Below are 14,910 nucleotides of genomic sequence, written 5' to 3' on the forward strand. Positions count from 1 at the left end.
AGAATCAGTCTTTTACTTAAATTATACATCATTGGAATCAACTGTAGATTTCGGAGTCTAAAAAAATTATTTTAACAAAATTATTTCTATCAGGATTCAAGTTAATTTGTAAGAAGACTTCAACATCATTCGTTTCTAATAACCAGACTTTCAATTTAACCTTGAAGCTTACCTTTTTCAATTTTAAGGGTAACATGTTATACACTCTTGGTGAGATATATAGGTAGTGTCTTCGATAGATTTCTTTGTAGGGTCTGGGTGGAATCCAGTTCCCTGTCGATCTCAAGCTATAAGTGCTACTAGCTGGATTAAGTTTACCACTTCTAATGAAAAAGATCATCAACACTTTATAGAAATATAGATATCTTAGTGGGAGAAACCCCCATTCTTTGAATAAGGGATATGAACTTGTCATACGGTGCTTCTTAGCTAAGGTCCTCATGACATATTTATGTCCTACAATAAGTGGTTTGATAGTGGAATAGTATGCACCACCCCATACTGCGATTCCATATTGTAATCTGCTTTCTAATATAGAGAGCGCAAAATATATTCAGGAAAGAGATAGCGGATGTGATATAACTTCCGACATATTGAATTGAGGTGATTTTTCAATTTATTAATATGCTGACACCAAGTGAGGCTTGAGTCCATGATTATTCCAAGGTATTTGGTTTATTATACATTTTATTGTAATTCGTTTTTGAACTATTTTTGATGACACTTTTCAGTCAAGTTTTTTAATAAAAGTTATTAGTGCTCTCGTGTATAAAATCCAAGTCCACACGTGAGTACTAGTTTTTAATAACTTTTATTTAAAAACTTGACTGAACTGTCATCTAAAATAGTTTTAAAATGTATATAATTCCTCTAAAATCAGACATCGTCATAAATATTCATTTCAATTCTAAATCTGTAGGCTACTATTTATGAAAAGAATACCGTGATTTTCCTTCACCATATCTATGAAATAATCACTACAATCCAGATCCGTTCCTCAAGTAGCTTTATTCATTAATATTATTATTTTATTATTGGGAGATATCATTGAGTGGATTATTTAGTGGATATCATATTAGTGGATTATTTAGTGGATATCATATTAGTGGATTATTTTATTATTGGGAGATATCATTGAGTGGACTTGAACCATTGCTTTTATTCCACTCCCAAACAGTATGTGATAAAAAACTATATACCTTATTTTTTCAATTTTCAAGTTTCTATTGCGTGTTCAACAGAAAATTATTTTAAAAAAATTTAAATTTGTTCAACCATTACATATAATAGGTACTGTAACTGTAAGAACAACTCAATGTGTATACGTTTGATTAGTTATTGTTGCTTCAAAAGCCATTGATTAAATTTTATTCAATGATTGATTAAATTAGGTACGGTTACAAATAATTTCTTCACCTAAACTTAGCAAACAATACACTGTTCAAGGCCATCTAGAAGTCATAACAATGCATTTAAAATACACAGAAACGAAACTAGATGACATCACTCTCAGCAAAAATAGAAATAAACGTAGACCATTCAAAGAAACTTGGCTCAGCTATTTCATGGGATACATGAATAATGCGACCAGTGACTATTGAATGTAATTACATTATATTCTCATTGGATGTAAATTCTACTCACTGGGTGCGACTGACAAAGAAAAATACGACGAAATATTATTCCAAGTTCAGTCAAATAAATACCGCTTATAGCATAATATTGAGAATAAACGATATTATAATAATTGAACAAACGGCTTATTGACGAGTTTAATGTTGATGTAAAAAATATTCACGCCAATAATTTGAAAATTATTAAGTATTGAAAGCTCTCTCAAATTCGGCTGCAGAGCTGAACCAGCATTTTTCGCTTTTATTTAGTTTATTAATAAATAATTGAACAGCTGTTCTGAATATAGTGAGTTGTGTTTTTTCTAGCTCTGAATTTTGTCAAATTACGCAAAAATGTTCCAATTAATGGTGGGTGATTTGAGTGTGATATTTTTGTTTTTTTATTCTGTTTTCAACCGTCAAAATTTAAAATTCTTAGTTTTCGTTGTTTTTTTAGTAAGAATGGACTAAATTTTAGAAAAGTGAAACCATAACCCTATTTCAGACTTTTAAAATGTTATCTAAATTTGGGAGAGAAATAGTACAAGGAATATCCTTAGTTTTTCTCTCCCAATCAGTGCTACTTTGTAAAAATTATGAATAAATAAATAAATTGTTTACAATGTTCTAATCTCTTATCACCTAACACTTCACTAATACACTTATTTTTAATCACTGTGTCTTGAACCATAAAATATAAAATAAGTGATTTATTTATTCATTTTCTTTACATACAAAGGCTCACAGAAATCCATAAAGAGCCTTATTTACACAAGTAAATGAAACAACAATTTAACATTATAACATATAGTAAATAAAATAAAAGAAAAGGAAGCAAAAAGCATTTACACAGTTGCAATAATCAAATTAATTACATTCTTATAAAGAAAAATGTGGAAAGAAAGCAAAAAGCATTTACTCAGAATAATCAAATTAATTTCATTATTATAAAGAAGAATGTGTAAAGAGAGAAGATAAAACAATCTTTTCAAAAGATTCTAGAGGAAAATACAATTAAAAAAACGATTTAAAGATTACAGGGAAGAAAATAATAATTAAAAAAAAAAAAACAAAAAGCTAAGTAAACAAAAAAAAGTCTTAAACTAGGAGAGTTCCAGCCAGAGTTTACAAAACAATTCATCTCAAAAACGAGCGTCTTATGATAGATTCAGTTGACAATGTTTCTTATATTCATTGAATGAGTTCGAAAAAGGATCAATGTGTTCATTCAAGCTAATTAAACAGTCGTAAGGTTTTATAAAGAAATGAGTTGTAATGATTGTTTGTTCTAGCAAAGGGAATATCAAACAATATATTCCTTCAGATACTAGTACATTTTAGATACTAGTATAGAGTTTTGTAAATTGGATGTTATATTACATTATAGTATATTTTCCCATAAGGAAGTAAGTAATATTATTGATAAATCAAATGTAGAGTTGATTTCTGAAGAACCAGATCTATTATGGCAGTATAGCGGTAAACTGCTCCATATATAAATAATATATACAGTCGAACCTCTCTATAACGAACCTCCACTTAACGAAATCCTCTACACAACGCATTTTTACCTGGTCCCATGACATTTTAGAGATTTGGCTGCTTATTTACCTCTATTTAACGAATTTCGGACCTCTCAACAACAAAGTTTTCTTCTGACTTCAACATAAAAAATGTAGTATGTGTAGGTATGTAGTATGTTTAGTTTCAACAGAAAGGTCAATAGACTAAAAATAATGGCAATTCAGGTCAGTCTCTCTTTTAGTCGGGAATTGAATTCCAATAACTTGTCATTAATGTAGACCAGGCAGGTGAACGACTGGGCTTTCCCATTCTCGCTTTTGTCACACATTTCAATTCTTTGAACTGACTATGATGATGATGGCTGTGACAAACCTGAGGAAAAGAATCCGTCAGATCAAGAAGTTATAGAGGCTTTCAAAATGCCTTTCCAGGCAAGGATTGAAACTGAAAAATAGTGTACCAGACATGTCTGACTGTTTTAATAGATGTGAGTCGTTTATCGAACATGATGTTTTATTCAAATGCAAAATTCAACCGAAAATTACTCACTTTTCCAAATATAAAACATTAAAAAATATGAAAGTTGAGTTATTATAGTATTTATAGTGAAGTTATTGACAAAATAACCGTATTTTGCGTTCCATCTAATAGTAGTGTAGAAAGTTGAAAAATATTGCTACATAATATTTACTTTGATTAAACTCTACCACTAATAGTACTAATCAAGCTTTCTGGAAATAAATTGGTGAGTTTACTTACTTATTACATTCTATAAAATATTAAAAAACATGTTTTTTTCAAACAGCATGAATTTTCAAATTTCCATATTAATATTGGCCTAATAGGTACCCTACCGTTCGCAATGATATGTTTTATGTACCATATTCATTCATTTACCGCCGTGATACGATATTTATAAGATCCATAGGATCGTGGCAGTTTTCTTGACAGAACCTCTCAATAACGAATACCTCTCTGCAGCGAATATTTTCTCGGGAAAATCGACTTCGTTATACAGAGTTAGAGGTTCGATTGTATATATAATATCCTACTGCATTGAATTCTCTTTACAATCGCCTACTTATGAAAGCGTTTTCTCATTATCCTATCCTGTTCATCATAATACTGAAGTTACTACCATTCATGAATATCCTTCCCTTATCCTGAGATAAGGCCTGAGCTGCTGTCAAGAGCTACAAAATTGAAACTATACAAAGCATTGGTGAAGCCTGTGGTGTGTTATGGATCGGAAACATGGGTGCTTACTGCTGGAGATATGCAAAGACTGAGAGTTTTTGAAAGAAAGGAGGTGAGAAGAATCTTGGGCCCTGTTTTTGAGAATGGTCTCTGGAGAGGAAGAGAAAATTTTGAAATAGAGGAATTCTTAAACAATGAAGACATCGTGCGGTCGATAAAAGTTGGCAGAATAAGATGAATGGGCCATATGTTGAGAATGGGAGATGGAAGAGTGGTGAAATGTGTATGGAAGGAGAAAATATATAACAGAAGAAGAAAAGGTCAACCAAGAAATAGATGGACGGATGATGTGGAACGCGATCTAAGGACGCTTGGAGTTCATAACTGGAGGAGGCAGGCCGAGGATCGAGACAGATGGAGAGGCTATGTGAGGGAGGCCAAGGGTTGTAAAGAACTGTAGAGCTGAGGAGTAAGTAAGTATCCTGAGATATGACGAAATTGTATGGTGAATTTGAACGCTTGTGTGACAACTTCTACTGCAGAAATGTGACAGTTGTGTAAAATCGGGAAGTACGCATCCATAATTTGTGTCGAAAAGTTATTCAATTTCAATTTATTGGTATCACCATTTGTAACAAATGTTTGTATTTTGAAAATGTTTGGTGGCTCCACACTTCCCAGATGGGGAGAAAAGTTACAAAGGAGATACATATAGCTGAAGATGGTAGAGCAAATTAAAAAATCTGGTGTGGTGCACTCACACAACTTTCCTTGCCGTTTTGAAAATTGATCACCTGACGCTAGTGTTCACGCGCATCTCAAGTCTACTAATCAAAGATCTGGGCCAGCTGGTGACAGGACAATAACGCTGGAGACACACGAGGTCTGCAATCTCTTCATAGTGAATGATTTAATAGAATCAACAGTTGCCAACAGTTTGCAATTGAATAATCAAATTTTCTCGTATTTCGAGCTTATTTTCAATTTTAGGTGGAAATGTTACTGAACATTAATTGTATAGATTTTCATGCTCAATCTTTTCCACTTGAATTTTTTTTTGTTTAAATTGCATCTGAAGCCTGATAATTGGGAATCTAAAATCAAACTTTGCATAGATGGGGCGGAGCTCCTGAAATTTCTACAGATATGGAATTTGTGTTGATAGAGCTTATCAATGACTATTTTAGGTATAAATTTGATAAAAATCGTTGGAGCCGTTTTCGAGAAAATCGTGAAAAACCCTTTTTTGACAACATTTTCGCCATTTTAGCCGCCATCTTGAATTGAATTTAATCGAAATTGTTCGTGTCGGATCCTTATATTCTAAGGACCTTAAGTTCCAAATTCCAAGTCATTCCGTTAATTGGGTGATGAAATATCGTGTACACAGACGCACATAAACTCATACACACACACACACACACACACACACACACACACACACACACACACACACACACACACACACACACACACACACACACACACACACACACACACACACACACACACACACACACACACATACAGACCAATACCCAAACCCCACTTTTTTGGACTCGGGGGACCTTGAAACGTATAGAAATTTACAAATTGGGGTACCTTAATTTTTCGGAAAGCAATACTTTCCTTACCTTGGTAATAGGACAAGGAAAGTAAAAAGAAGAAATAAGTCTATTAAATACATAATCGTACAAAATTTAAGCAAGTTAATTTGAAAGGTATAAGCTAATATTTTGATAATAATTGAAGAAAAGGAAGCCAGTTGATATTGCCGGCCAGATAGCTGAATTGATTAAGGCGTTGCAACCTTCAGTCTGTTAGTGCTACCTGGTCACGGGTTCGAGTCCCGCCGAATCCCATCGAATAGGCATGGACGTTTGATCATTTCATAATAATTCACCCTTGCACTCCCCATTAAGGGTGTGCAAAGGATAAAAATAAACTTTCTACTTGTAATATTTTTTAAAGTTTTTCGATTTGTATATCATCAAGCTATAAAAATGGAAAAGTTTTCTCAGGAAAACATTTTTTTCCCGGTCATTACTTTTTGAGATATGTGCACCTGAAGTTTAAATTTTTGGGACAGAACATTTCAAAGTCGATAAGATATAAATCCATGAGATTTATAGGATGGATTCTTCATGGTATTGTTGATCTAGTAGAACAAAAAATTTCTGAAAATATCAATTTTTGTAAAAGTTATTCAATTTACCCAAAATAACCAGAAATAACTCAACTAAAAGTTATTTTTGGTTATTTTTAGTAAATTGAATAACTTTCTTAAAAATTGATATTCTCAGAAAATTTTTGTTTTACTAGATCAACAATACCATGAAGAATTAATCCTATAAATCTCATAGATTTATATATTATCGAATTTGAAATGTTCTGTCCCAAAAATTTAAACTTTAGGCGCTTATATCTCAAAAAGTAATGATCAGAAAAAAATGTTTTCCTGAGAAAACTTTTTCATTTTGATAGCTTGATGATATACGAATCTAAAAACTTAGAAAAATATCACGAGTAGAAAGTTTATTTTTAGCCTTTGCACAACCTTAACCACGCACAAGCAAAAAGCTCATGTGGGTATGTTTATGTTTATGTTTTGAAGGGACGGATTCAAAGATCCAAAGGTTCGAAGAACCTCACACGTCAACCGAAGCTTATTGTGTGTCCCAAAAGTATGTTAGTCAGGCAAACCAACTCCCGTGTCTTTAAAAAGATCCAGGAGCTTCTTCCCTATACCAACATCCCATTCCTCACCTGGTTGCTTACAGCCAAACAGAGCCCTTCTTCTAGCTCCAAGACTTCTGCAATCCAGTATGATATGCTTAGCAGTCTCTTCAGACTGATTACAAAGCCTACACATCTGGCTTTCATTTCTGAGTCCAATTGTGTGGAGATGTTTCCTGAAGTGGCCATGTCCAGTTATCAGGGCAATTACCTGCTTGACCTGACCTCTACCCAGACTCACCAACCACCTGGTGAAGCGAGGGCTTGTGTCTGCCAGCAGTCTTTTGCCAAGTGCTTGACCAGGGTGACCCTGCCATTGCTGGTGGTGTAAGTCCCTGGACCATTTATTTATTGTGTGGAAAGCAGTTGTTTTACTTATGCCACAGCCCGGCTCTGGGCCAAGGAATGGCATACTAGAACCCCACTTTGCAAGCTCATCTGAACACTCATTACCTCCTATGCCTACATGGCCAGGTACCCAACCAAGATGCACAGAGTTGAGCGTTGCAAGCCTGCTGAGCGTTTTGTGGCACTCCCACACCAATTTGGACTTGATTTCGTTGGAGTCAAGAGCCTTGAGGGCTGCCTGACAGTCTGACAGGATTACTATATGCTTATTGCAGTAGGGCCTGGCAATGCCTATGTTGGCACGAGCCATGATGCCCCAAATCTCTGCCAGAAAGATGGTGCAGTGTTGTCCCAGACTTACATAGACTTGTGTTCTAGGTGAATCACTGTACACCCCGTAGCCAGATTTCCTTCAATGAGAGAACCGTCTGTGTACCAGACAAGGCTGCCTCTTTTCGGATAGGGCCCTTCCTCAGACTTCCACTCCTCTCTAGAGGAGAATTTAACAGAGAAAGGTTTAGTAAAAACCAACTCCGTGCTCATGACATCTGACATCATCACAAGCACAGGACTGTGAGCAACAGCTTTGGCAATTGTGCAGTGGCCTGTTCCAGACAGGCCTTCTCTCCATTGGGCTGCAACGTTCAGTCGATAGGCTGATTTTCGTGCTTCTGCCATTATAAAAATGTTGAATGGCAGTAAGCTAAGAGCAACTTCAAGAGTTGCTGACGGGCTGCTCCTGAAAGCTGCAGTGACTAGAAGTGTGCCCATCCTTTGTAGACTTGTGAGTTTGGCTGTGGCTGTAAATGTCCACCAGACTAGTGATCCATAAGTTACCTGAGGCCTTATTACTGCCGCAGTACAGCCAGAAAGCTATGTGAGGCTTTATCCCCCACATGGAGCCTGCAAATCTTCTGGTCGTCATAAGCGCCCATTTAGCTTTATGCAGTGTATTGTTTAAATGATTGTTCCAAGTCAGCTTTGAGTCAATGGTCAGCCCTAAATATTTGACTGTACTTGATACTTCGAGCCGTGTGAATCCAAGTTTCAACCTGGAGAGAGACCTTGTAAATGGAATGACTGCAGTCTTCGAGGGATTTATACTTAGTCTCTCTCCAAGACACCAGCAGTCATTAACAGTTTTGAGGTTAACGTTCATGACATCAGCAACAATGTTGGTGAACTTTCCCTGTACCATGAGGACTATGTTATCAGCATCGCCCTGTACAAAGACACCTTTACTTGTGAGTTCATTAAGGAGACCATCGACCTCAAGGTTCCACAGAAGAGGTGAAAGCACACCTCCCTGCGGACAGCCCCTTGCAGGCGCAATCACCATTGACTCACCTTGAAGATCAGCCATGATCCGCATGGAGCAGAGCATGGCCTCAACCCACCTACATATGGCAGGCTCATGACCACGCCCCCGGACCGCTCGGACCATGGCCTTGTAAGTGACATTGTCAAATGCGCCCTCTATGTCCATGAGGCACACAGGGCAATCTCCCTGGCAGCATGGCTGTTCTCCACCCTGCTCACAAGCTGATGCAGGGCTGTTTCACAGGACTTGCCAGGCTGATAAGCATGCTGATTCCTGTGGAGGGGAGTGTCTGAAAGCACTCCCTTCCTTAGATGTCTTTCCACCAGTATTTCCAGTGTCTTGAAGAGAAACGATGTGAGATTGATGGGATGAAATGATTTTGCAGTTGAGTAGTCTGCTCTTCCTCTCTTTGGAATGAAGACCACTCTACTGAGGCACCAGGCTTGAGGGATGTACCCATAGGCCAGACTTGCTCTAAAAAGTTCACACAAGAGAACTAGTAGAGCTTCTGGTCCTTGTTGCAGCATAGCTGGTATTATGCCATCCCCCCCAGGAGATTTGAAGGGGCCAAACTTGGATATGGTCCCCCTGGCGACCTAAGAGTTCCCAAGAGGCCAATTGGGCTTGAAGCTAAAACACGCTGCAGTCTTGCTGCTGTGCTGAGACTGTTTACCTCTTGTGTAAATTATCTCCAGGAGTTTTCTTTAGCTTTCTTGATTGCAAGGCTGTATTCTGTGAGTGCCCTGTGGTATGGCTCCCAAAAACGGCTACGTTTGCAATGGTTATGAAGCTTCCTTATAGCCACCCTTTTGCGGTCAAGGTCAGCAGTCCACCACTTAGTATTGGTGTGACTCTTTCCCCGCCGCAATCCTGAAAGCAGCTCATGATTGCATTCTGAAGGTCAGAAGCAATCTGATCAATGTCTGCAAAGCAGGTAACCCTCCTGCCCAGTGACCCAAGTTGAGACAGAAGGTCAGACTTATAGAGTGACCAATCTGTTTTCCTAGGATCCCGATAGCAGGAAGAGCCGCCCTGGCTTTGCATGTCGAAACAGACATACCTGTGATCAGACAAAGAGGCCTCTTGACTTACGTGCCAGTTGTCAATGACCCTTAGGAGTCCTTCTGAGCAGAATGTAATGTCAATAACCTCACTCCGGTTTTGTGTAACGAACGTCGGACGGTTTCCAACATTACAGACATAACGATTCTTGGATATGAGAAACTGAAGAAGAGCCTTACCTCGTGGGTTCGTGTCTGAGCTTCCCCATCCAGTTGTGTGGTGAGCATTGGCGTCACAACCTACAAGGAGTTGTCGACCGCCAGCACAAGATGACTCCACCAGGAGTTCAAGTTCTCTTGATGGAGGAAGATCTCCAGAGTCGTAGGGCAAGTAGGCTGAGCATGCAGTTGTGCTCCATTTCCTGCCCTCATAGCTCCAGGTTAATGAGATCACAGTAAGATTTCTGGAACAGAATTCATTAAGAGTTAGGCAGTCCATACCCTTTCTCAAAAGTATGCAGGTTCTGACATTCTTGAGAGAGGTACAGTATATCAACATACCCTTGGTATCACCCAGGCCTGCAACTCTTCCTCGGTGATGCCATGGTTCTTGGATCAGTGCCAGGTCAAATCCCTCTCTGAGGAAGAAATGTCAGAAAGCAGCAGATGCTGCTTTACTGTGGTGGAGATTGATTTGAAGGACTCTGGGCATAATCCTCAACTGGTGTTGAGATAATTGAAACCTGCCAGAGTTCTAGGTTGGCTCTAGAGTTGGCTGACCTGACAGCACTAAAGCAGGCCTCATCCAGGAAACAGACAAATCCATAACCTTTTGGGTCCGGCTTGGCTGGCAGGACATTCCACTCCTTTGCCTTCAAGGTGGGGTTTTGCTTGTCGAGCATCTTGATGATCTTTTCTGGAGTTTTCTTCAGAAGCAACAGATGAGCTCTAAAGAACACCCTCACTGACCTCAAGATTTCTTTTCTCAGACCGACAATGAGTTTCGTTTCCCCAAACGGTTTGAGTCTGGGGATGAGTGCCTCCAGCCAATGCTTGGTATCATCGTTGATGCAGGATATGATCAAGGCACCCTTCTCCATGTGGGTGCCTGCAAACGATGGAATGCATTCCTCCTCAAGGGGTAGGAGCTCATCTATGATGGTTTCTTGAATGACTTCTCCTTGCTCTGCTGAAAGCTTAGACTCAGGATAGCCTTCCAAGACAATAGCCATTTTGGTGGCAGAAGTGTCCCTGTAAGAGGCTCATCTATTGGAAGTCTCTAGATTCAGGGTTTGGTCCTCGTGACCTGCTTGAGTTCCATTCCTGACCTTTTTTGTAGGTCCTTCCGCTGCGGGAGGGGTCGCCAATTCACCTCTAGGGCGCTTGGCCGCCCTTGACCCAGCTTCATGACCCACGTTTTTGCCTGGAGTTTCTCCCCGCTCTGGTCTCTTAGGTTTTTTCTTTTTGACCCTGCGAAACTTTGCAGGGTCAAAAGTCTCGCCCCTCCCATGAAGTTTAGCCTGAATGGCCGCCCTTCTTTGAGCATTGGTGAGATTTGATCTCTTCACCCACAAACCGCTCAGTTGCTGTATTGCATCCTCGAGCATTTGTGAGGGTTCTTGTTTTTCTGGACTTTTGTGGAGCTCATCCTCCTCCAATTGGGATGGTGTGATAGAGCTTACCTCATCCATATAATGATCAGTAGAAGCCTTCTCAAAGTTAGCCTCTAGGTGAGAGTTCAACAGTACCTCCTGTGTACCTGAAGCAACCATTCGGATTGAGGAATCTGCCCTGATGGGGCAGATCCCGATGGGTATGAGGTCGAGGCAACTTCCAGAGTTGCCTCGGGGTTTGGTTTTGGTTTTGTAGTTTTTTCTTTGTCAATGTGATTCCCACGAGCAGCTAGGGAAGTACGGTCGATGCGGACAGAACCCCTCATGTCCAGGCAAGGCTATGTACTGCAGGAGGGCGCCTGGTATCCTGCAGGCACCGTTAGTGGCACCATGTATAGAAGGCCTGGTACCATCAACCCATCAGCACGGTCCACATAACACCTTGGGTTGGCCTGAAGCAAGAAAGAGGGGAAGGAAGAAAGAAAGAAAGAGAGAAGAGTGAATGGCCAAGGAAGGCCGACAGATGGAAAAGGTAAGAAAGAAAGAATGACACACAGCTAAGTCAATGGAAAAAGTGCCATTCTAGAAATTAACAGATTCAAAGCATACTAAGAAGGAGAAGAAGGGTTTTGTATGAAGGGCTTTGGAAAGGGGACCCCTTTTAGTTGCCTCCTACGACAAGCAGGGATACTGTGGGCAAATTCTGGCTTCAACAGATTCTTGAGTCCGATGTTCGACTCAAAGCTCCCCCAGCCCACAGGGGGTTCATGTGGGTAACATCCACAATTAAAAAAAATTGAACAAGTCTTAATTATTTCATATAAAAACGAAAAGTGTTTTTATTTTAATTCGATCAATTTTATTCTGAAACTTATTAATATATTTTGATGATTTTCCTCTTTGTTAATAGTCTCTAAATTTCATTTCGTTTCTAAATTCTCTAAAATGAAAAACAACAAGATTTAATAAGGAATAAATTAATGAGAATTAATGAATTGATTGAGTACAATACCAATCCCCTTTATGATGACCATCTCTTCAGTTTTGGCTGGAAGGTGAGGTCCAGAGGAAGGTCCATCAGGTCCTGGCCGGTCAGAGTCTTTGGAGGAGGAGCGGCACAAGAGAGACTGCGTTCCAAAGTGGAAAAATCTCTTGAAATAATTGCTGGATGGTGGGTAGACTGAAAAGCTCCACCACCCTGGTTTCTCAGCATCTTCTGTTCCAGTCAAATTGGCTTTCTGGTGATCTGGAATATTTTTTCTAGTTCAAATTCAAATCCATTTATTTTGCTAAAAAATAATACAAATTGATAAAAAATATATTCTAACCTACAGAATGGCACTACCAGCAAAGAACAACTTGTGCGCCGGCAGTGAGTTCGAAAACATGTCAATAGAAAACATGTGAGTACAGCAAACATGTCAATAGAAAAAAAAAGCTTATTCAAACCACTAAAATAAATAAAATTACGGAAACTAGGTCACATACAATCTTTGCAAACGAAGTAACAAAATCACAAGCAGATGACAAATTCAAAAACACAAACGAGGAAGCTATGACAAATAATTCTTAAGATTTATAACACAAGATTGAAACACTACATATTGGAGATGGATAATTTGAAATAAACATATCTTAATCCAATCCAGTATAAAAGATGCATATAACAATATAACCATTCCAAATCTCAGAGAAACTAGCACTTCATGTCAATAAAATTATATAACTCCACACCAGACAAATTAAAGCTACTAGCATCTACTCAATTTAAAAATAAAATTAAATATGTATTAGTTAATGAATGTTTGTACACAGTAAATGATTTCTTTATGTTTGTATTTTTACAACTGACTAATGGATAATAGTGATTTAAAAAAGATGTCTTGACAAAGTCGATGTATTTTTTGTAAAAAATATTGAATGACTAATAAAATTCTATTCTATTCTATTATGGATTTTGTAATTCTATTAATAAATATGAATTAATATCATTTATTAATTTATTATTATTTTATTGATAAAATTCAACATCCATAGATGATCCGATCATCCATCAACAGAATTGTTTCATTTGTACTGCTGTTATTAGATTAAAAAATGTATTTCTTATTTTTAGAACTCGTGGCTGGAGCTCAAGGCTTCTTTTTCCAGTCACGCCAAAAAAATATTGTATTTTAATGATTATTTTTATTTGTGAAAATATTTCTTGTATTTGGCAATATTATATGAATTCTATTAATATATTAACCAATATTAGTGTAACGGCAGCTCATTTTATCATTATCAGTTAGGACGTCTGCCTCGCTTCTCCCCTGTAGTTCAGTTACTCTTTGAGTTCAGAGTGGAACAGTCCTCAAATAACTCATAATTTGCGCACTCTTGCCCTCATATAAATATTCCTCCCACTTCACCAATTCCTCACTCAAGCCTCATACAGAAGTGCAGCATGGGGCGCCCCCACCAGCAGCACGAAGGAGCAGCCGCACATCGAGGGGTGAGTAATATTTAGATTTAGATTTATTTAATCAGAATTAATACACAACTTACAGAAAAGTACCACAGGCGTATAAGCCCAAAACGGTTCGAATTCTAATTTATACAACAGTCCAAATGTAGCTAGGTTATTTGTCACTTAACATTCTTCAATAATTACACACCTAATTTACAATTCAAAACACACAAAAAAATTTTTGTATGAAAAGAATTACTTCTAAATTAAATTCAATCAATCACAATTAATTGGAAAATTCCAAACTTTGAAAAAACTATAACATTTTGAGAACGAAAAGACAAATACACTATTTAGAACTTATCACAGCTGCAACTATAATATAATCGAATCTTCACACATCATAGTCATATCCTCACTCAAGGTCCTCCGAATTCCTAGATATTAGAGAATAACATTATCATTTCCAATATGAAATCATCATTTTCTATTGAGGAATTATTATAAATAGAATTTTTCATGTTGATTGCCTGGGGGACCGTTATAGCTTATTTTTCAAGTGATTAAAAATAAGTGTATAAGTGGAGTGTTAGGTGATTGATTGATTGATTGTTTGAGTACTTTATTCATGTAGATTACAACAATATATAGGTCCTGACTTATACACTTATATACAATAGCTTACAATACAGCAAAATTATAGATGAATTTACATAATATAGACTAAGAAAATAATTATTGAACTGTATATGATATGAAAAAAGCAATTTGTGATAACTATAGATAATATTGTTATGCATCTACATAAATTGGCGGAGCTTTGGACATATCAATGTCCATTCTTCGGAAAGAATATTCAAAATATCCTTCCCACTAACTCTCTACCAAAAGTGATAAGAGTGATAAGAGATTAGAACATTGTAAACAATTTTTCATTAATGATTCTGCTGCTTTTGTAAAATTAATTCCTATTATCAATCAATATCTACTGAACAAAATGGACAAAGCTATTATTTTATCAGACTTAACACTACATTTGTATCCAAATTCGACTCAATTATTGGATCTTAATAAGTCAGAACAGTTATTCGAACATCCTAAAATACAA

This window comes from Nilaparvata lugens, chromosome X (assembly GCF_014356525.2).
Source record: "Nilaparvata lugens isolate BPH chromosome X, ASM1435652v1, whole genome shotgun sequence".
Taxonomy (NCBI): Eukaryota; Metazoa; Arthropoda; class Insecta; order Hemiptera; family Delphacidae; genus Nilaparvata; species Nilaparvata lugens.